The sequence below is a fragment of the Cynocephalus volans genome, chromosome 13 (genome assembly GCF_027409185.1).
Source record: "Cynocephalus volans isolate mCynVol1 chromosome 13, mCynVol1.pri, whole genome shotgun sequence".
NCBI classification, from domain to species: Eukaryota; Metazoa; Chordata; class Mammalia; order Dermoptera; family Cynocephalidae; genus Cynocephalus; species Cynocephalus volans.
This window is the reverse complement of record NC_084472.1, coordinates 7,252,127-7,276,661: the sequence shown is the minus strand read 5'-3', so window position 1 is coordinate 7,276,661 and position 24,535 is coordinate 7,252,127. Positions and strand designations below refer to the sequence as shown.

General features: G+C 44.1%; 1 pseudogene; it reads right to left on the bottom strand.

Moving 5' to 3' along the window:
• Window positions 1–380: 380 nt before the first annotated feature.
• Window positions 381–507, bottom strand: LOC134362330 (U2 spliceosomal RNA; annotated as a pseudogene).
• Between the last annotated feature and the right edge of the window lie 24,028 nt (window positions 508–24,535).

Sequence of the window (24,535 nt, the reverse complement as noted above, 5' to 3'; positions counted from 1 at the left end):
ACAGGGACAAAGTCTCCGACTTACTTATATTCCCACTGTTTTGCACTTAGTTAAGTACTTTTTTGATGTACTTACCTCCTTGAATCTTTAGAAAAGTTTCTCAGTTATAAAGAATAGACCTTGAATCTACTATCGAAATTCTTAAAGCTGGGGCCTTTTTCTCTTTTTCTGTAATACCAGGACATTCTACTTTCCAACCTGCGTTTAGGACACAGCAGCGTCCTTGTCTTGTTTCCTGTTGTTTGCTGGCTTCTTCCTCAGACCCAGCTCTCTGCGCCTCCTCCTTGCCTCTCCATGATCTGTCTACTGCTGAGTTAACAAGAGGGGAGCTAAGGAGTATAAACCATTTGGAAAACAAACGGCTGGCGTTTACTAGCTAAAGAAGATACTTAGAGTGTGATTTATCACACATGAATTTCATCCCAAACAACAAACCGAGCTGGGAAAATATTAAACTGATAAGAACAGATACTACACCTGATCTTAGCCAAAAGGCTGAGAAGGGACGAGCTGGGAAAATAAGCGGGTGCCAAGCGCACTCTGCTGGTTTTGTTTAGCGTCCTACAGAGCCTGGGTGATTCTCCTTTGTGTCACAGTAGGGAAAAAGTAGCTTTGCCCAAGTGTAGAAATGTAGCTCCTTAGAGATCCAAAGGCATACAGTGTTACTGTCCTTTGGACCTCGTCCCTGCAGCTGTAAGTTCTATCAGTAAATAGCTTAGTATCACTTGGGGAAGTTGTGTGGCTTTAGAGATCAAATGATATTTCTGTTTTACAATTTTACCAACTCTAGGCACTTAGTGAGGCTGTCCTTCAGAATTCACACTCAAGCTGGAAGCCAAAGAAGGAGGGGCTGCGCTCTCTGAGGGGGACACAGGGAGCCCTGTGTGGGGGAGAAGGCTGGGCTGAGCTCTAGGATGTCCGCCTTTGACTCCTGGCTCCCCCATGCCAGGGTTTTTCTAGTGAAAAATCAGCTGGTTTCTAGATGATTTCTAAGGACCCTTCCAGCTATCTGTCTTTTGTAGGCAGCACAATCCCTGCCTTCTAGGAGTTTATAATCCAGGTGACATGTTTACCTGAGCTACCAGTGGCCAATGTGGTAAAAGCATGCAACCTGGTGTGGCTGTTTATGTGAAGTTATCAGATGTGGTGGACAATCTGCTGCCTGTGTGACCGGACCTGGCTCTTTGGTTTACTGGGAAGTGCACAGGCACACACACCTCCTTCCAGGGCTGAAGTTGTTACTGAATTAGGCTCTTGGGTCCCAAAATCATAGAAATGAACCATGCACCCAGCAGCAAAGCAAGCAATGTTTTATTAAAAGAGGAGATAGAGGGCTGGGCAGTTAGCTCAGTTAGTTAGAGCACAGCCTTGTAACACAAAGGTCACGGGTTCGGTTCCCCATACCGGCCAGCTGCCAAAAGAAAAACAAAAGAGGAAATAGACTTATGCATAAGGGAGGTAGCTACAGAGAAGCTAGCTCCCCAAGGGGGGCTGTTCAGGGTCATTTACAGCACAAGGGGACAAGGGGTATAGACCGGTGTCATCATTACGTGCCTCCACAGGTGGTCCATTCTGTATGACACATGCTCAGTTAGGGCTTTGGTCTTGCACCTGCTCAGTAGGTCCAAAATAGTGGTGTTGCTCATTATCACCACCCCAGGAGAGTCAGTGTAGCGGGCACCTTGAAGCTTTGTGCACACGGAGGAGTTGGGTCAGCTGCCTGGGGGAAGTTGAGGAAGGGTTTTTTTGTTTTTTTTTTTAAGGCGAGCCGTTCCACAATTGACACTGGCATCTTGCTTTGATGATTTCTGGTATTTTTATGGTGGTTGCAGTGGTTGTGAGGGAGGTCAGTTCCAGGAGCATCTTGTGTGTAATTCCTAAAGGGGTCTCGAGGTTAATCTGTAACTTAATTTTTACAATTATGGGAAAAGAAAGAATGGGTAGATAATGATAAGTTTTAAACAAAGCTAACAGTTACACTTTAAGAAGCTTTGGGGGGTGGGGTTTGCAACTCAGTAAATATCTGTTCCTTTCTTATCTCAGTTTGTCAGGGCAGTTATGTCTCTTTCAGTCACTCTTATCAGGGCCATGAGGTAATCATGTGCCATGGGGTAACAGAATGTTCTCTGCAGGGAAAATGGAGTCGGTCTGGTTCACAGGCCTTGCCCTGTCCTGTCTCAAAGTCACCTGGGCTGCAGCCCTACTTGGCACCTCTAGTGTACAGACGTCTCTACTCAGCTTCCTTGCCATTAGCCACAGAAGCTATTTCTAGTCTTCCTCCCTCCCCCAGCACTCAGATCTGCCACAGTTTATGACACTCTTAGCAAATGACTTTGCCTTACTCCTGCTTCACAGAGAAAGAGTGAAGCTGTTGGGAAGGAAGCTGCCCGGACGGCCAGCCTCTGCTTCGCTGCTGGCAGGTTCTCTTCAGTATTTAACGTACTCTCCCCGGATGCGGCATTGCATTTGCAATCTGCATCCCAAATCTCATTTCTCTCCTCCCTCTCACAGCCAAATTCCTTGAAACCTTTGTCTAGGTTCACGGTCGCCCTTCCCACGGCCACCCCTCTCACCTGCTGCACCCTGGCTTTCTCCCTCCCCTCCACCCACCGAGCCTGCTGTGACCTGCTTGTCGCTGGAGCCCAAGGACACCCAGCAGTTCTTGTCTTCTCGGAACTAGACCCCTCCCCGCTCTCGAGATACTCCTGGTCTCTGTCCTCTCTCTGGCTGCTTATATCCAGGGTTAAGTTCCCGCCGCCATTGTTTCTCCCTTGGGTCCTGTCCCAGAGGCGTATGTCTCGAGGCACACACTTCCACTGTGGAAAGGGAAGGGAACAAAGGGAGGGAGGCAGAGGCAGAGTGGAGAGGCTCCTTAGATGGGTTGGCTAAAAAGCCAAAAGTGGAAGAGACTTGGCCCCGTTGCTAGCTTGTTCAGAACTCCGGGAGGCGGCTCACTAGGTCACAAATGGAAATGCTGTGCTGGTGGTGCCTGAGCAGCCTCAGACGCCGAGTGGTGTGGGAGGGACCTGGACGGCCACGTGTGTCCCGGGGTGGTGAAGGGCCCTGCAGATGAGGCTGGCCAGGCCAGCTGCCTGGACCAGGGAGGGGGTGTGGGGTGTGTTGTAACAAGTGGACCCCAAAAGCCCCACAGCACCCACAGGAGCAGAGGTGGGGTTTGGCAGCAAGGGGAGGTCAAGCTCTCCCGAGGAAGGCTCATGCTGAAGGGAAATTCTCTCTTTCCGTCTGGATTCGAGGGTCAGGGCCAGACCGCATCCCCACGGGAACCCCCCGCCTTCTTTCCAACTTTGCCTCATCTCTCCTTGAGGCCTACGATCACACCTGGGGATTTTCTCTGTCTTCCTGTCCCTAGATGTTTGAGGCCTCAAAGGCCACTTTTCATTCTGTGTTCTCTCTGTCTCTGCCAGTCTAAGCTGGTGGTGTTTCTTCCCAAACAATTCTCTTAAAGTCTTTGTAGTTCTCCTTTCTTCATGGGCTTATTCCATTGGATAAAAGTGACAGCCACAAATCTCTTCAGAATAAGTCTTTCTCTACCTTAGATTGCTGCTGAGAATGCAGAAAGACAACTTTAAAATATATGTAGATGTCCTACTGTGTGGGCAGTTTTTGGAGGCTATAATAAAGGATTTTGTAGTTACACTCTGGACTTCATCTTTAAGACCCTGTTTTCTTGAGAGGGCTCTGGATATGATCTTTGCCCAGAAGCCATTTCTTAATTTTAGTATCCTTGGCCATAGAGAGAGCCTGGACATTTTCAAACCCACAATTCCAGCTTCTTCCTGTGGCTTACTGTTGTCCTGTTGCATATTAGCATGAGCAGCCAGAAAAAAAAAATCAGTGGCACCCTCAAAATTCAGCTATATCGCTCAGTTCATAATGTGTATTTTCTACTTGCCACATTCTTCAACAACGGTGTTGCTAAATGTTTTGCCACTGTGTAGCCTCCAGTTTCCAACAACATGCCTCTCAGTTTCCTTTAAACCCTCACAGGAAACCTTCTCAAATGTCACCAAGCTCTTGCTAACAGTCCTTGGAAATCCTTGGGGCTTTCATGAACACCCCTCAAAGTCCTTCCAGCTTTTGCCCACTGCCAAATCCTCAGCTTCTCCCACATTTCAGGTTTTTGCTAATATAGCATGCCAATTCTACATTCTAAAATGTATTAGTTACTTATTACTGCATAATAAATTACCCCAAAACTTAGAAGCTTAAACCAGCAATAGGCATTTATTATCTTGCCCATTTTCTGTGGGTCAGGAGTCAGGGAAGGAATTAGCTGGGCAGTCCTGCCTCAGGGTCTGTCGTGAAGTAGCTTGCCTGGGACCAGCATATCCAATATCAAGATGTCTCACACAAATGGCTGGCAAGTTGTTGCTGGCTGTTGGCAGGAGGCCTCAGTTCCTTGACTCAGTACCTCACCACAGGGCTGCTGGAGTTTCCTAACAACATGGCAGTTGCTTTTTATGACCTCAACTTGACTTGGGAATCACACGTTATCACTTCTGCAGTGACAGCTTGCCCTGCTTATTGTTGGGGGGTGTAAGAACCCAAATGCCCCAAGGGATCACACCCTGATCATATAAGCCCTTCTCAGCCACACCCCATCATGGCGCTGGTTGCCCTTCTCTTCCACATTCTCCTTCCCGCCGGTGCGAATCGCACACCAATCAGCTCACCCCCCAAGCTAAGTAGGGATTGTATTTTAAGCCAATCAGCTTTCCCTTAAAGCCCTATATATAGGTGTGTGTGCTGCCTAATAAACGAGCTCTCTCCGGTGGATCGTCAACTGGTGTCAACTCGTCCTTTCATTTGGTGCTGAAACCTGGGACGGAGTTTCTCTCGAGCGGCAACGCTTTTCGGATCACAGCGGCAACACTTTCCGAGCCGCCCCTCGGGAACTCCGTCCCGCCAGGACCAGCCTCCCTTCCACTGCTCACCACTGACGGTCCACCCTCGTCCATTCTTTTCGGCGCTGGCTCCTTCCACTCACCACCGGCTCATCATTAGGTAAGCCCCCTTTCCTAAAGGGCACCAGCCCTTTTCCAGGCTACCACAGGGAGTCTAGATGGTCCGGTAGCCCCTAACGCCCATACCCCACCCCACCACGGTCTTCACGACCACCATAAATTCCCAAATTATAACAGGTTCCAAAGCCCTGGTAAACTTTTACTTTCATTTTTGGAGGTTAAAAGCCCCATTCTGTTCTCTCCTTCTCTCTTTCACCCTCCTGTCCACCACTCTCTTCTCTCCAGTTCCCGGGTCCGGGACCCAACCAGAAAATCCTGGCGCTAGGTTCCTTCAGGCACCGGGCTTTTGCCCTAGAGAAGTGGAAGTCTGAGTGACGACCCACACCTCCCTTCTCTCCTCCTGTTTCGTACCTGAACCTGCTGGGACTGACATGACCTACTGGGGATGCCCTCTAGGATCCCGCCTTTCCCAACCGCCGAAGGATCTGTCCTATCACTAAATCTCTGTCCGATTTCTGTCTAAATTCCCATTAAGAGACCAGAGTGGGCGCTTCCTCCTCCTCCCTAGGGGACTCTCCACTTCAATGTCTTCTGAAAAACCTCACCAACCTTTCCCTCAGGCCGCCTTATTATCCTTTAGATAATCAAAACACATGGCCCCCTGAGGGCACACTAGATCCTAACATTCTACGAGACCTCTTTAACTATTGCCAGCGCCTAAAAAAATGGAAGGAGATCCCCTACATCGAGGCTTTTCGCCTCTTGGCTCAGAACCCCGCCCTCTGCTCCTCCTGTGCTCCCTCTCAAGTCCTTTTAGCCTGTAAACCCTCTTCACAGTCACCCCTCGATTCTTCCACCTTCGACCCTGCTGATGAACTCCCACCGACCTCCTCCTTCCCCAGTGCCTCCAGCATCTGCTCCTCCTCCCCCATCATCTGTGTCACCTTCTGCACCTCCAGCACCATCCACTCCCCCGTCTTTACCCTCACCTACTCCTGACCCACTAAGCCCCCCTTTCGCCCGTTCCCGAGGACCTCCCCCCTCCCCTTTAACAATCGCCCCACTACGTGAGGTAGCTGGGGCTGAAGGAGTAGTTAGGGTCCATGTTCCCTTTTCCCTAGCTGACCTTACAGAATTAGAAAAAAGACTAGGCTCTTTCTCTACCGACCCTACCACCTACATTAAAGAATTCCAATGGATCCTGCAGGCCTACAGCCTCACACATCATGACATCTTCATGCTCCTAGCCAATACCCTCCTCCCTCAGGAACGCCGCAGGGTCTGGGATACAGCCCAAACCCATGCCACTGACACCCATCGTACCAATCCGGATCACCCGCCAGGCCCCCAAGCAGTCCCAGAACAGGAACCTAATTGGGATTATAACACAGCCCAGGGAATCCAGGATCGAGACCGTTTTGCCTCTTGCTTAATAATTGGCCTCAAAAAATTGGCTCGCAAGGTCATCAATTTCCAAAAAATTCAAGAAATTGTCCAAAAAAAGGAAGAAACTCCCTTCGAGTTCCTCAATAGATTAACTTAGGCCTTTCAACAATACACTAACTTAGACCCCAACTCATAAGATGGCCGGCATGTCCTTATGACCTATTTCCTAGCCCAATCCTACCCCAACATTAAAACTAAACTTAAAAAATTAGAGCAGGGCCCTGCAACCCCTCAGACCGAAATCCTGTCAGTGGCCTTCAAGGTTTTTCATAATCAGGAGGAGGAAAAGGAACGTCAAAAACAAAAGGCTGACCACGCCAACTTCCAGATGTTGGCCCAGCTTATCAAACCCCCTGGGCACCCTCCCACAGCCTCCACCTCTAAGCCTCCCCCTGGAGCCTGCTTTAAATGTGGAAAGGAAGAGCATTGGGCAAAGGCTTGCCCCACCCCCAGGCCCCTACCACTCCTTGTCCAAAATGCAAAAAGAAGGGACATTGGGGATCTGATTGCCCCCTCGCCCGAAGGGGTGAGGGACCAACTGCCCCACAGTCCCCTGAACCGTGGACTCCACCTATGGTGGGCCTCGCTGAGGAGGACTGACGGAGCCTTGGGCCCTTCCCGACCATCTCTATAACAAAGCAAGAGCCCAGGGTATCCATGGTTGTGGACGGCCACCCAATATCTTTCCTCCTGGACACTGGAGCCATCTTTTCGGTCTCAAGGGAATAAAAAGGCCCCACCACCTCCATCAGCTCTCCTATAGTCGGAGTAGGAGGTAAACAAATCATTCCCCAAAAAACCCCTCTTTTAACCTGCTGTCTTCAAGGCACTCAATCCGTTTTCTCCCATTCCTTTCTAGTCATGCCACAATGCCCCATCCCCTTGTTGGGTCAGGACATTCTATCACGGCTTCAAGTCTCCATTACTTTGCCCCTGTCCTCTTCCTCTTCCCCCGTTTCCTTCCTCCTAGCACTAGTTCAAGCCCAAGATCCTACTAATTCCACCCCTCCAAAGAAGTCCTTACCCATGCTAACGCACCCTGTTAACCCCACAGTTTGGGACACTGCCAGCCCCGCTCTGGCCCAGTGTTCCCCTGTACACATAAAACTAAAAGACCCCTCCAAATATATTTGTCAGGCTCAGTATCCGTTAACCACAACAGCCCTCCTCAGGTTAAGCCCCATCATTCAGGACCTATTAAAAAAGGGGTATCTCCGTCCCACTCGCTCCTCTTTCAATACTCCCATACTCGCTGTAAAAAAACCTAATGGCGCCTTTCGTCTTGTCCAAGATCTCTGCCTTGTTAACGCCGCTGTCATTCCCATTCACCCCCTTGTATCAAATCCATACACTCTTCTCTCCAAGGTCCCAGCGACCTCTACTCATTTCTCGGTTCTGGACTTAAAAGATGCCTTCTTTTCCATACCCCTGGAAACTGATACTCAAGACATTTTTGCCTTCACATGGACTGACCACCACTCCTGTCACTCTGAACAACTCACTTGGACGGTCCTGCCACAGGGATTTCGGGATAGCCCTCATATTTTCGGGCAGACCCTAGCACAGGACCTCAAATCTTTTCACTTAAAACATCCAGAGTCTGCCTTATTACAATATGTGGACGATCTCCTTCTATGCAGTCCTTCATGGGAACAATCCCAAGCTGACACTGCCCATTTGCTTAACTTCCTAGCGGGTAGGGGATATCGAGTGTCCCCCGCCAAGGCCCAAATCTCCTTGCCGTCTGTAACCTACCTTGGTTTTCTCCTCTCCCCGGGAAAGAAGGAAATCACCCTGGACAGAAAACAGTTCCTTACTGACCTGCCCATCCCCAAAACCAAAACAGAGATCCTATCTTTCCTGGGTCTAGCCGGATATTTCAGAGCATGGATCCCCAATTTCTCTTTGCTAGCCCGACCTCTCTATAATATGAGTAAGGGTCCTCCTGAAGAACCTTTACTCTCCTCACCTCAGCGCCCTTTTCTCAAGCTTCGATAGGCCCTTCTAACGGCCCCTGCACTTCATCTCCCTGATCTAACTAAACCCTTTTTCCTCTATGTTCATGAAAATACGGGACAAGCTCTGGGCGTTCTAGGACAGAATTATGGCCCCTCCTTTGCCCCCGTAGCATACCTATCAAAACAATTGGACCCCACTGTACAAGGCTGGGCACCCCATTTAAGAGTCCTGGCAGCGGGGCAGTTACTGCATAAGGAGGCATCCAAATTAACATTTGGGGCATCTCTCACCGTTCTCTCACCACATCACCTAAAAGACCTCCTTACCTATAAGGCTCTCCAATCCCTCCCACCTTCCAGAATCCTAACCCTCCTATCCTCGTTTCTGGAAAATCCTGCACCCTATCCTTCACTACCTGCCCACCCCTAAATCCTGCCACCCTACTGCCTATACCAGATTCCCCCAACACCCCTTTGCACAGCTGCGTAGAAAGCCTTCAGAATTTCATACCTTACCGCTCTTCCATCACTGAGGGGCCCCTATCTCACGCTGATCTCACATGGTTCACGGATGGGTCCTCATTCAAGGAAGGAAACACTCATTACGCAGGGTATGCCATAGTCTCCCTTGATTCGGTTATAGAGGCCCAACCTTTACCCAAGGGTACTACCAACCAGCAGGCCGAACTTATCGCCGCCACACGAGCCTGCGTTCTAGCTGAAGGAAGAGCTCTTAACTTATACACTGACTCCAAATCATACACTTCTCTCTCATGCCACCATATGGAAAGAACGCGGTCTGCTTAACACCAAGGGTAACACAATCACCAACTCAGCTTTAATCTCCACATTAATTGAGGCATCCCATTTACCTTGTGAATTAGGAATCATTCATTGCAGAGCCCACCAGAGGGACGATTCCCCAATCACTCGCGGGAATTGTAAGGCTGACCTCGCCGCACGCACTGCGGCACGGCACCCACAGACACAAAACCAACTTCCCATTCTTCCATACGGCTCCCAAGGTTCACAGACACCCCCCCAGCTTCAACCGCCCAATGGTGATAAGTCCTCTCTCTTTCGTTTGCTCCATGACCTGTTTCACTCTAGCCCCCAAGCTTTATCCCAGTTTTTATAAGCTTTCTTCTCAATCACCCCATCTGACAAAGCCCTCTTGCAAAAAATTTCCTCCTCATGCACAATCTGCCAGCGTACCAATCCTAACACCCCTCTCAAACCTGGGCCATACTCCTCCCACCAGACCAGAGGTCTCATACCCGCGGCTGACTGGCAAGTTGATTTTACGCACATGCCTTCTGTCCGGCGCCTCAAATACCTCTTGGTGTTTGTTGACACCTTTTCAGGATGGGTAGAGGCATTCCCAACATCCAATAAAAAGGCCTCCACCGTAGCCCAGACTCTCCTTTCCCAAATCATCCCACCATTTGGGATGCCCACTTCCATTCAATCTGACAATGGACCTGAATTTACCGCCCAGGTAATACAAAAACTCTCCCAGTCACTCTCTCTCCCCTGGCACCTACATTGCCCTTACCGACCTCAGGCATCCGGAAAGGCAGAGAGAACCAACAGAACCTTAAAGGACATACTAACTAAATTGTATCTGGAATTACATCTTCATTGGGTCCGTCTTCTACCTCTCGCTCTACTCAAGACCAGAGCTCTCCCCAAAAGGCCCTCCAATCTTTCCCCTTTTGAAGTCATGTATGGTAGGCCCCTCCTACCCCCGGGGATCACAGCAACTGAAGGACCCATACCACCCACCATGGCCTTACCCTTGCTCTCCCACCTTCGCACCGAATTATGGAAGTACCAGGACTGGCTACTTCCAGATCTGTCACTTTCCAAAAATAACCTTTCACTCAGCCCAGGCCAATTAGTATTCTACACTTCCCCGGAACCCAAAATCCCCCTTACTCCTAAGTGGGAAGGCCCATGTCCTGTCATCCTTTGCACTCCAACTGCTGCTAAACTTGCCCTGTCAGGTAATCATGTTACTCCATGGATTCATATTTCCAGGCTGAAGCCTTACAATCAGGATCTGCCCTCGGCCACCGAGAACTCCAATAACAAGCTGCAAAAGAACTTAACACACCATTCTTTTAAGTGTATCCCTCATCCTACCGACCCTTTCAAACTCCGCCTATCCCGGACCTCAGCCTTACCCCCAATTCCAGAGACATGAACCTTCTCCTTGGCCTTCTCCTGTTCTTTTCATTTCACCCAGGGAGCTTTCAGGTCCCTCTGCTAGCTCCCCAGGGTCACCCATTTACACCTGGCAACAGATCTCTCATGCGACCGCTCCTGGCAGCCGTCCCCTTAAACGCTTCCCTTCCTCAACCATTTATAACCACACCTTCACCCCACCAGGCTCTTTCTTCTGGTGCAATGGAACCCTCTCTACCTCCATCCTGTCCAATCTTACTGTCCCATGCCTTCTTGTCACCATCGTCCCTCAACTCACTCTGTACTCCAATTCAGAACTGTTCTATCTTCTTCACCCACCCTCAAGACAAAAAAGGGCCGCCTTCCTCCCAATCATGGTTGGTATTTCCTTAACAACATCAGCGGTCGGAGCCGGCCTGTTGGGAGGAGCCTTAGGACACAGTTTATGGGCGGTCAAAGACATCAATGCTAAACTTGAAGGGGCTCTGACCTCCATTGCCGAATCTCTTTCCTCTCTACAGAGACAGATCACCTCTTTAGCTCAGGTCACCCTCCAAAACCGCAGAGCACTAGACCTCCTCACTGCAGAAAAAGGAGGTACTTGCATCTTCCTTAGGGAAGAATGCTGTTATTATATCAATGAATCTGGTCTAGTAGAAACAAACGTCATCAAACTCACCGACTTAGCTTCCAGCCTACGAACCACATCCTAACCCCTTTTCTTCTTTTATCTTAAATCCTATCCTAACTTGGATTTGGCCCATTTTGGGACCTCTAATCATTATCCTCATAACCTGCCTTTTCTTGCCCTGCATCATTAGGTTTCTTCAAGCCCAAGTGGGAAAAATCTCTAATAAGGCCTTTAACCAGCTTTTGCTTAGAAACTACCAGCTTCTAGGTACCGATGAACCCCCCGCCTCATCTCGTGAGCACCTCAGCCAATGCTGAAGAGACACCACCTTACAGAGGAAACGCATTCCTACACGCCCTCGCCACCGACGCCTGGCTGCTCCCTCCAGTCTCCAACTATGAACAATGGAACCGGTGCATATTCGACTTGTGGCTTCAAGGAACGTTTATGGACTTCTCCCCTTTTGAAATTACTTGTTTCTCTACCCTCCTTTGGGGTTTCATAATGGGTATTTATGTACCTTCCTCCCTTTGCCCCCCCCACAATGCCCCAGTTCAGCAGGAAGTAGCTCGATGACTTCAACATCTCCTTTCCTAAAACAAGAAAAAGGGAAGAATGTAAGAACCCAAATGCCCCAAGGGATCACACCCTGATCACATAAGCCCTTCTCGGCCACACCCCATCATGGCGCTGGTTACCCTTCTCTTCCGCATTCTCCTTCCCGCCGGCTCGAATCGCACACCAATCAGCTCACCCCCAAGCTAAGTAGGGATTGTATTTTAAGCCAATCAGCTTTCCCTTAAAGCCCTATATATATGTGTGTGTGCTGCCTAATAAACGAGCCCTCTCTGGTGGATTGTCAGCTGGTGTCGACTCGTCCTTTCAGGGGGACTACACAGGATATAAACTTCAGAAAACAAGACCATTGGGGCTGTCTTGGAGGCTGGCTACCACAAGAAATACATAAACAAAAGAACATATGGTCACACATACATGTATTTACACAAAACAAAAGCAACACCCCCCAAAACAAAACAAAACCCAAAAACCAAAAGAGCGCACGTGCCCATATACACACAGATGTGTGAGCACCCAGAGTAAACGAGTCATATGATGAGAAATGAGTAGTCTCAAGCCAGTATGAGAAATAGAACGTAACCAACAACTTTAACTTTTAAGTGTGCTTCCCACATCTTATTTCTTTCCTGAAACAGGAAGGAATTGAATTTTGTGGTTATATTTCCTCAGCCTTCTCCCTAGATTTTGAGGGGTATTCAAAACATCTAACAACCAGTATGACACGGGCACTGACCATTTAGACGGGGTGAGTCCATAAACAACCAGCACAGCCACTCCGGTGTGTGCTAACTAAACAAGACGTTGTTTAGTTTTGAATGTTTTCAAGTTTCTTTCTTTGCTTAATATTATATTTTTGAGATTTATTCATGCTGAAGAATGTAGCCATAGTTTATTTCCACTGCTGTATAGTATTCCACTGTGTGACAATGTCTTATTTTATCTACACTTTCTTTTGCCTGTGGCCATTATATCCTTTCCAATTTATCCTGCTATTAAAATAATGTTGCTAGGAAATTATCTGTGCCTTTCTCCTGGTACACATGTGCAAGAATTGCTCTAGGTATATACCTAGCAGACAAATTTCTGGATCTCAGAATATACATGTGTTTAACTTTAGAAGGTAATGTCAAATTATTTTTCAGAGTGGTAGAAATTTATATTCTCACTAGCATTTAAAAGAGTTTAAAAAATTTTTTTTCTTTGCTCAACATCATGGTACTGCTAACTTTAATTTTTTTCTGTCTGATGGATATAAAAGGATATCTTATAGTTTACTGAATTTCCATTTCTTGATTATTAGCAAGACTGGTCATTTTTGTGTATTTTGAGTTTTGGTCATTCCTGTTTCTTCTTATTTGAATGTCAGTTCATCTCTTTTGCCCATTTTTCTATTGAGTTGCTTCTCTCCCTGCCCTACCCCATGAGTTTATATATGTTTTATTGGCTCAGACAATTAACATTCAAATTCACTAATGACGTCAAGGCCTGGTCTGGTCTGTACTGTCTGCCTTCTTTCTGTGCATGGTGTACTACAATTGAAGAGGCCTTCCTCAGAGTGCCCAAGTGGTTGCAGCAGTTCCAACCCTCACATCCCTGAGCTGCAGTCCAGAAGCAGCAGCATATCACTTACTGTGAGGGCACGGATTGTCGTCTGTCTGGTCAAGGATGTTTCCCGTACTTAAAATGCAAGGAAGCTGGGTGTGGTCGATGGCAGCAGGCAGAGGGAGGATGGAGCAATGGGTAGTTTTGCTTGATATGTGCATGTTTGTCAGGACCATCCAGTATCTTCAGCAGAATGTTTTTCTGCTCCATCTAGTAATTTTCATTTTTCAGCCCTTTGCACTGTTTCTTGAAAGGGTCCACTTCCTCTCCATCTGCAGAAGTCAAATATCTTTTCAGCAGATCAATAGCTTGCCTCAGTCTGTCCTCAGTACTTCTCCCTTTACACCAGAGAGGGTTTGCAAGTTCTAAGCACCTCAGGTAGTGGGTCCTCTTCAGATACACCTGGAATCGCAGGTCCAAGACACAGCCAAGGATTTCCTATCTTACATAGAAGAATTTCTTCAGGAGTTCATGTAAGATGTTCTCTCTTTTTGGTTTTTGTTGCCCATGAAGGTGGAGAGCAAATGTATACAAAACTGTGGAGAATTATTTGGAGCAAGTGTTCTTCCTGAAGGAACACACATTTGTTCTGAATGTGATCTGACATGATTAAGGAAATAATTTATGGTGATCACACACCTAGTTACGATAATCTATACAGTAAGGCAGTCCAAATATTTTTTGGTTATTTTCCCCAGTTTTATTGAGGAGTAATTATGTAAAATAAATGGCCCCTGCTTAAAGTGTATAATTTGATGAGTTTTAACATATGTATACACCCATGATACCAACACCACAATAAAAATGATTAACATATTTATCACCACCAAAAGTTTCTTCATATGTCTTTATAATCCATTCTCAGGCAACTAATAATCTGTTTTCTTTACTGCAGATTACTTTGCATTGTCCAGAATCTTATATAAATGAAATCATGGAGTAGGACTCCTTTTTTCTCTTATTTCACGTCTTATTTTACTCAGCATAATTATTCTGAGATTCATCCATTATTGCATGCATCAATAGTTTGATCCTTTTTCATTGCTGAGTAGTATTCTTGTGAATACTACCATCTTGTGAATATACCACAACTTATTGATTCACCTGGTAATGGACATTTGGTTATCTTCTATACTTTGGTAACTACAAATAAAGCTGACATAATTATTCACTTCCCAGTCTTTGTTTAGGCACATGCTTTCATTTCTCTTGCTTAAATACTTGAGTGGAACAGCTGCTCCTTGTGCTGTTATTGTCACACATTTTACTTCTATGGATAATAAATCTCCCTACACATTGCTATTATTATAACTTTAATCAGTCAATTCTTTTAAAAGAGATTATGAAAGGAAGAAAAAACTTTTACATTTTTCCTTTTATTTACCATTTCATGTGCTGTTTATTTCTTTGTGTAGATCTAGATTTATGTCTGGTATCATTTTGTTAGCCTGGAAGATAGTCACTTGGTATAGATTCTAGGCTGACTTGTTTTCTTTCTTTAAGTATTTTGATAATATTGCTCCACTATCTTCTGCTTGGATTATTTTTCATCAGATGTTCACTCTCATTCTGATCTTTGTTCCTCTGTATGTAATTGGTTTTTTCTTTTTGGCTATTTTTAGATTTTTTGTTTTATCAGGGGTTATAAGCAATTTCATTTTGATGTGCCTTGGTGTACTTTATTTTTCCTGTCCTTGGTGTTTGATAAGATTCTTGGATCTGTGAATTTATAATTTTCACAACATTTAGAATAAGAAGATCATTGCTAATTTGCTAATTTTTCTGATTTTCTTTTCTTTCTGTGTTTCATTTGAATCATTTCTGTTGCTGCTTATTCAAGTTCATGGACCTTTTCTTTGCAGTGTTTAATCTGCTTTAAATTTCATCCAATGTAATTTTTAATCTCTCACATTGCAGTTTTCATTCCTAATATTTCTTTTTTCTTTTTCTTTCTTTTTTTTTTTTCTGACCGGTAAGGGGATCGCAACCCTCGGCATGGTGTCATCCACACCACTTTCAGCCAGTGAGCACCGGTCATCCCTATATAGGATCTTGCCGGAGACCAGCTCCGCAGGATTCGTTGGACCTGAATAGGTGGTGTGGCGTTGGCAAGGAAAGAAAGAGATGGACCACAGATGTCTAGTGCAAGTGTGGAACAACCACTAGAATCTTGCTTTATTTATATGTTTTTACCTAATCTTTTACATATTGATTTATTTTTTAATCAAACATTTTTTATTTTGTTTCTATTGAAAAAGAAAGGTCAAAACGTTCCAAGGCACTCATGTTGTGACAAGAACACCTACTCATGCATCAATAGTTCACCCCAAAGCCTGTGGCTTGTGGCTGGGAAACTATACAATAGCAGCATGCTTGGCATTAGACAGTGTCAGACTTTTGGTCTGAATCACAATTCTTGACCTTTTAAACTTACACAAACTTATATTCTAAATTCTTATAAAATCTTATATTTGACAATTTAATGTCTTATGTTTATATTTATTATTTTAATTTATGACCAAAATCACAATATATATACAAGATGATTTTATATAATAAAACTTGATTATAATGTTCTATTATGTTTTATACTACTATTAAAAACAATTATACTATAAACTAATCTAAACAAAATCTATTAATATCAAAAACCTTATTATATATTTTTACTATTTTACCTATTGATATTTATAGTAAAACTTTTTAATTTTTTACCAATTGGCTCTGGGAACAGTACAAGGAACAAAGTGAAAAATTAAATGGTCCTACTGCAACTAACAAAAACGCAATATATCATTAGGGTAGCAACATGTACTTGGCAAATCAAGTGAAACTGTGGGAGTGGGAGAAACAAAGAAATCTGTCACTGGTTGATGATCAATTAGTTGTAAACATTACTGCACTTGGACCCACCACCTCCCTGGGGGAATGTAGATAGAAACCTAACATAATAGCTTCATCCCACAGGTACAAGAGCATGACCACAGCCACAATGGGTCCATGCACACATCACTAACAAGGAAGATCAATGACAAAATTAAATGGAGCCAACCCATACCGGGAACATGCCTCAGAAACACCTTTAGTACTGACAATGCCCTTTAAATAAACCAGTTAATTTTGATGTATTTTAACATGTCCTTTGAGAAACTCCAGGGAATTTCCCAAAGCCATATTAAGCCAAAAGGTTAGGCTGTTTAGTTCTGGGAAGTCTCATCAAGCAACCAAAGGTGAACAAACAAGAACTTCCATGGAGCTGTACCACACACATGGAACCCCCTTGTAGCCTGCAGAACAAGGGGTATCACTCAGGCTCCCACGCCATTCCCTATAGCAGGATGGCTCATGGCAAGATCTGAACCCGCGGCCTCAGTGCTACCAGCGCCGCACTCGCCCAAGTGAGCCATGGGGCCGGCCCTCATTCCTAATATTTCAATTTGGGTCTTTTAATATCATCTCTGTCTTAATGTGCTCAATTTTCCCTCTACCTTCTTGAACTTATGGAATATAGTCATCATAAATATTTTAATGTGTTTTTTCTCCTGATCCCATGTGCTGTGTCATTTCTGAGTCTGTTTCTAGTGACTGATGTTCTCCTCATTATGGGTCACATTTTCCGGCTTATTTGCAGGATGATACATTTTGATTGGATGCCAGATATTGTGAATTTTTTCTTGTTGGGATACTTTTGTATTTTTTATTTCTGTGCATCTTCTTGAGCTTTATTTTTGGATACATTTACTTGGAAGCAGTTTGATCATTTCATGGTTGCCTTTTAGCTTTGTTAGATGGGATCAGGGCAGCCTTTAGTCTAGGGTTAATTTTGTCTTACTATTGACACTTCTGAGTGTTCTGTCAGTCTTGCCAGTGTCTTGTCAATTATGGTGTTTTCCTCTCTGGAAGGTATAAAACAAATTTCCAAGCTGCATGTGAAATTCTGGGATTTTTCTTTTTGCTACATAGAGTGGTTCTTTTGCAAACTTTGGATAGTTTCTCCACACACAACTGAAGGTCTCTGCCTAGCTTTACCAACCTCTTTAGATAATTGCTTTTGCAAAGCTCTAAGGTTCTGTTCTGTACATGCTCTGCTCCTGTTTGTTCAGCAAGGATATCAGAGAGTTTATATGGATATTTGGAGTCTCTTCTCTCTGGGGCTCGTCGTATACACTTCCTTAATTTTCCACTAGTATGGCAGTATTAATCTTCATCCACTAACACTTCAGGCCCACAATGCTGTGGATTTTTGCTTGAGTTTTAGCTTCTTGTGCGGCACAGCCTGGAGGTGCCCTCAGGTGATAAACCATGTAAATATAGATCTCACTCCGTGTGGTTCATTTCTTTCAAGGATCAAATCACCTCTATTTCTTTTGCCTGTTTTTGCTCACTCTCTGTTCCCTTTAAATAGTTGTTGTTTTAAAAAAAGCAATATGGGGTCTCTAGTCATTATTAGCTGGAGGGTCAGTTGCATACAAGCTACTAAACCAGTAGTGGCATTGTTACTTCTCATATCATATTATTTCATTGTGCTAATTTTCTGTTTTTCTTAGGGTTAATTGCCCCAATTTTTATTTGCTTTTGTAATGTACCAATCATAAAGTCTTTCTATAAACACTGCTATAGAATTATAAAATTTCTCTCAAAACAGGCCAGACACATTGGGTAATTTATGAGATCTATTTTTCCTCTTTTCATGTCATCTCTTTGGAGACAGGATGGACCCATTCCTCTCTAGGCCAGCCGGACATCCTCCATCACCGTCTTGGAGATTTCCACCAGATCCTCCTGTTTATCAACTTTCCATCTTCCTCTTGGCTTGTTTCCTCAGTTTCATGAAGAAAACCCACTTCAGTAGTTTCATGATAATTGGTACATGATAGGTAAAATATTTGAAACCTTACATGTGTGAAAAGATAGTCTTCCTTTATAAGGATTGGTAGTTTGGAGAGCTATAAAATTTTAATGTGGGAATAAATTTTCCTCAGAATTTTGCATTGCTGCATTGTCTTCTAGATTCTGGTGTTTTTGTTTAGAAGTTGGATAAATTCTTGTTCTTAATCACTTTTTCCCTTGAGAATATTTTCAGATACTTGGGAGGTGCCAGATTCTGAAATTTCATGATGATATGCTTTTGCGTGAGTTATTAAATTTTTTTTCTGTGCACTTTCACCATTCTAAGTGGAAGAAATCCTATTTGGTTGTGGTGTATAATTCTTTGTCTACATTGTTGGATATGATTGCTAATTTTTTTTCTTTTCAGAACTTGTTGATTTTATTTAATCATTAGCATTGCTGTACTCTGTTGGTGTAAGATTTGGTTTCTACACGGTTGATCATTTCTCCCCAGCCTCCCCTAAAGATGACAGAGATGGTTCTATGTCTCTAGGACTCACTCTGCACAGAGGATTACTTAGGTTGGTGAAGTTCTCTGGTTTTTTTTTTTTTCTGATTCTATTTCCTATTCAGCATGTGGTGACAGACAAATATTGTTGGGTTTTTTTCTCTTACGTTTTCTTAAAAGGGTGGTAGATATTTCCAAGGACTTTTTGCTTGTACACACATAAAAGGGATCTTTTTATCCTCATGGCTGTCTTCTGCACCTTGTCACGGTCTCTGGACTTGCACTGACAGGGGGTCACCCTCTCCTTCTTCCATGTGTGCTTGTGGCTGGTTGCTCCACTGTGCGGTTGGTTGTTCCGCACTTGTGGTTGGCAGCTCTTCACTCTTGTGGTCGGTTGTTCTGCTGCTAATATTTTGTCGGTGACTTTTGGATCTGTATTTATGAGAGATATTCATCTATAGCTTTCTTTTCTTGTAGTGTCTTTGGCTGGTTTTAGTATTAGGCAATTCTGGCCTCATAGAAGGAGTTAGCAAGCATTCCCTCTGCTTCTATTTTCTGAAATGGATTGTAGAGGACTGGCATAATTTTTTTCTTAAGTGTTTAGTAGAACTCACCAGTGGGCCTCATGCTTTCTGTTTTGGAAGGCTATTAATTATTGATTCACTTTCCTTAATAGCTAAAGGCCTATTCAGATGGTCTATTAACTATTATTGAACTAATAGTTGAATAACATTAAACTAGTAGTGTGATTTTGCTAGATGTGTCTTTCAAGGAATTGGTCCATTTCATCTAGGTTATCCAATTTGTGGGCATAGAGTTCTTCATTATATTCCTTTATCATCCTTTTAATATTCATGAGATAAGTAGTGATGTCCCCTCTTTCATTTCTGATATTAGCAATTTGTATCTTCTGTCTCTTTTCTTAGTTTACCTCGCTAGGAGTTTATCAATTTTATTGATTTGTTGAAAGAAGCCCAGCCTTTTTCTTCATCGATTTTTCACATTGATTTGCTGTTTCCAATTTCATTGAGTTTTGCTCTCATTTTTATTATTTCCTTTCTTCTGCTTCTTTGGATTTAATTAGCTCTCAAGCTTGTTCACACAGAGCCTTCAGGGATTCATCACTTATACTTTAGTGTTGTTCATTCCATCCTGACTCCAGTGGCAGGCTTTTGCTCCCGAACAGCTGTGATTCTCTGTATCTGCGTGCTTGTTTCTCCTATTTTTGAGGTAGTTGTTGCTGTCCAATCTCAATTCAGTGATGGAGCCAAGAAGACGTTTTGATTTTCAGTTTTTTTTCAACTTTTTTCCTGTTGTGGTGATGGGGGTAAAGACTTTCTTCCATGCTGGACTAGAATCAGAAGTCCCTACCTTTGCTTTTATAAATCATTCTGACTTTTTGTTACTAAAGCATAACTGAGTAAAAGTCAACTAATACAAATGTCTCTGAATATATGTTTATTTAAGAGTAAAGCACTAGAAAGCTGACTGGAAGCTGTGGGTGTGTGGTTTGTTAAATAGTGGAATTCATGTGGGATTATAGACTGGAGACCAAGTGATTTCATCAAAGGACCCAAAGAATGAGTATCTGTTAATCTTTTGTGCCTTTCAATTGCTCTGCGAGGATTTTACAGTCTTCTGTCTGTGGGTCATAAGACCGCTACCAACATCTTAAGTTCTTAGTAGGGAAAACAGGCTATAGGACTCAATTTTCACTCAGTGCTTCAGCTTTTAGCCCTTTACCTCATCCCTGCCTTGTTCTTTACCTGGTTTTCTGAGGTCCATGGCTCCTGTACTTCACTCCTCCACCCCCCGACAGTAAATCTCTTATTTTCTGCCTAATTGGAGCAGGTGCTTTTGGTAAATGAACTGCCCTTTACATATATCTTCAGCCAATTTTGCTGTTTTTAGCATACCCCTCTTTATATTCAAAATGGCTTGACGGCTTTAATTTCTAAGACTTTATGAGGTATGACGTCACTTGCTGCTTTCTGGCTTTTCTTCTCCAGGTGGCAGGTTTTTGCTTTCTTTGTTGTATTGCTTGTTCCTGCCCACCTGCTGTTCGTCGTTCAGCATTTAGTTATATGTCTCTCCTCTGGTGCTAATCTTCTCTCATCCTCTCTATCCTTGTGGGATTTTAACTTCAAAAAATATTATTTGAGTGCAAGTGGAGAGATAAATGTATGTTTCAATATGGTATATTTAAGTGGAAGTCTCCTCTTTCTTTATTACTCCTAAGGAGGAATAAGGAAAGATTTATGCACCGAACTGACCCCTGACAATTTCTGAGAAAAATCTTGGATTTGGATAATAGTTTTCCTCAAAATGATGCCACTTGTTTTATCTTCCTTTTAATACCAGTAGCTGACACTAATTGAGAACTTATTAATGTGCTAGATATTGGGCTCAATCATCTACATGTATTATCCCACTTAAACCCCATCAAAACCCTATGGAGTAGAACTATTATTATGTTGATTTCACATATGAGGAAAATAAAGCTTAGAGAGAGTAAGCAATGCACTTAAAGTCATACAGCTAGTAAATGGTAGAGCCTTGATTTGAACTAGTTAACTTAGCTCCAGAGCTCAATACATATGGGACACAGATCTCCAACTCTGTAAGGGACTAATATTAATGATACTTAATTCTAAAATAAAATAAAATTAGAGCGAAGTAGAAAACTTGTGAATTTTCTGCTCCTGCCATCTTCGTTATGGATATATTATTGTTTTTCAGAAGTCAAAATACTTGTGTGTTTGCACAATGGCTCCCCTGTTAATATTTTTTGGAATTAGATGTGGAGCTTACAATTTTGGTGATGGTGGACCGTGTAATTTGGAACAACACTACCAATGAAGAAGACTAAAAATACCACACAAAATATGTCCTTGAGGAAATCAGATTGTTTTTGTAAGACAGTAAAATATTAGTCCGGATTCACTCAGCAAGTGAGAGGTTTAGGAGACCAGCCCAAACTGCAATATCCACGGCTCATATTCTCCCTGCTTTGCTATACTCTTCTTTTAGATACAACTAATGTCTTCAGAATATATCAGCCTCCTGTACGAAAAGAAAAAGAGGAGAAGGCTTATTTCCCTTATGTGTCACGTGAATGCTGCATAGTATGATTTTTGATTAATGGCTTTGGCTTCTGAAGAGGCTGCCCACGCCTGTGCAGTAGTTGGTGAATAACAGATGCGACGTAAGGGTTCTTGGTCAAGAATCACAAAGGAAGCCTCTGCTCTTGACCCTTTTGTAAAGGGAGATGTCTGATGACAAGAGGGGATATAGAGCTACCTTGTGAAGATGACGGAATGTCATGTCTTAAACCATGAAGACGTCACTCTCCAAATGAGGCACAGACTATGGCTTTTCCTGGAGCCCACAGCAGGAGAACGCATCTGCCAAATGAGATGCTCCAAGTGCCCACAAGGCAGAAGGTCTTTATCTTCTGTTTAGTGGCTTCAGGGCCGCAGCTCCTGCACACATTGTTGTTTCTGTATTAGTACAGAGTCTGAGTCTGTTTAAGTGTACTTTCCTGAAGAAATCAGTAGTTTTTCTTTCTCTCTCTCCCGCTGTCCTCCTGAAGGTTACATTCCAGTGTGTTCAAATGTATTGTTACATGAGTGAGAATTCAGCAGCTGGTGAACCACTGGGAAAGAGCTGTGATTCTAAAGTCCTTGATCTGAAAAAGTAACTCATAAATCTCCTCATCAAATTCCCCCCAACTGCCCTTTTATAACCATATAACTAAAGAAAATGAAGTCCCTTTACTAGGCTTTGAAGAGGTAAGGCCACAGCTTCCTACATGACATCATCCAACACACCCGACTTACAGATTTCACAGCACAACCTTTGATAAATGACGCGATGGAATCTGAACGTAAGGCTGTCATGCCCCTTGACACCCTTCCTGCCCATTCACCGAGGGCACTCTTTCCTTGCTGATTAACTCAATGTTACCACGTTTTGAATAAACTGAAATCCTTTACTGGCAGATGGCTAGGCTGCATGAGTTCTTGAGTTCAGATTATGTAGGTGAAAACATTCTTGCTAAGATGGTGGGGTATGCGAGCTGGTGGCAGGTAGGTTAGGGATCACCCACCGGGTGCCGCTGCAACTTTAGGACTTCCCTAAACACTTGCTTTTTAACTCTTTGCTTGGGGGAAGGACACTCAGGGGAAGGAAAGAGGTTCTTTACCTTGCTCGAGGTCCTTTCTCACTGACCTAGGAAAGTGCCCTGATACTTAAAAAACTGAACCCCCACAGCAGAGAAACCGAGAAGAAACAAGGTGCAGACAGGTGTAGTCAGGAGACACTTAATGATACATAAGTAAATGTGAATTCCCTTAAGTAGAGGGCAGGGAAGGAGAGAAGAGAACCGAACAGAAAAGAAAGAGAGGGTCTGAGCAATGTAAGAAAAGGCATTTCCTTGGTCCCTGTCTTAGCAGCAGAAGTGAAAAGGAGGGATTGTCCTAATTAATTTAGAAACATGTTCATATGAAGACTGCAACATACGGCCTCACTTCCAGCCTCATTTTAGGCCATTTTCTCCTCATGCATATGTCCTTTCAGATTCTCCACCCCTCTACTATGGCTCCCATGTGGGCTGTCTCTTCTGCCTGAAAAGTTCTTTCCCACATACTTCGCATTGTTTGGTTTCTTCTCAACTGGTACAGCCAGAGAAGAAAGATCAGCAGGTGTGCCCATGGTAGAAGAGAGGGTACTTGTGTGTGAGTCACAAATCTTCCATTCAGGGCGAATAAAAATGGGGCATCTTCTACAGGTACCCTCACTTCTTGGTTCCTCACTAAGTTTTATTTCCGTGAAAGTGTTGTGGAAGCTACCGCTGATGAAAGACAAAAGTCTCTCCACCTAATTGTGATGTGAGAGGGAATTTAGACTTTTGGCTGTCTGATCTGTTGTGGTATTTGCTATATAAAGTGTCACAAGGTGGCTGGGTCTAATTATCTAGGAAAGCCACTGACTTTTTAAAAAATACAAGGTAGGGCCGACCCCGTGGCTCACTTGGGAGAGTGCGGCGCTGGGAGCGCCGAGGCCGTGGGTTTGGATCCTATATAGGGATGGCCGGTGCACTCACTGGCTGAGCGCGGTGCGGGCGACACCAAGCCAAGGGTTCCAGTCCCCTTGCCGTTCACAAAAAACAAAACAAACAAACAAACAAAAAAACAAGGTATTGTGTGGTGCCCAAAGGAAAGTAACTACTGCCCAAATGCAAGTGGGTCCAAATCCAGCAGATGATTCAACGGTTTGTTTCAGATAGATGACAAGTGAGATCTAGTCAAGTTTTGTGTTCACACTGTGGCGTAAGGAGGCCTGCAGATAGCAGGATGGAAGAGAGAGGCATACGTCTCATAGTTAAGAGATAACACGTATCTGTTAGAAAGCCGGTATCTTAAAACCGCAGAGAGGAAAGACAACAGCCAGAATAATAAGGAACAAAAGCATCCAAAGAGGGGTGTGGCACTAAAAGGCTCTGGGCGCTTGAGGTCTTGTTCTGATGTTTTAGATGGGAGCTGTCTACTTCACATTGCCATGTCTGCTTAATCCAGGTGTCTAGGGTCAGCAGGTGCCTTCGGAAGGCTATATACCTCTGGAGGAATCTTAAAGATCTGGAGGGCTTTGGTTGGGACAACTTTCCAGTGGTCTAAGGAAGCTTGGTTTCTCCTTAACTGGGAGACACAAATCCAAGTATCAATACCTTGTAATTAATCCGTTGTGCTGTTGGTCCACAGGACTTGGTAGAGCCCTTTTGTCAGTTTCAAGAGTTGCCTTCCTCTGATGT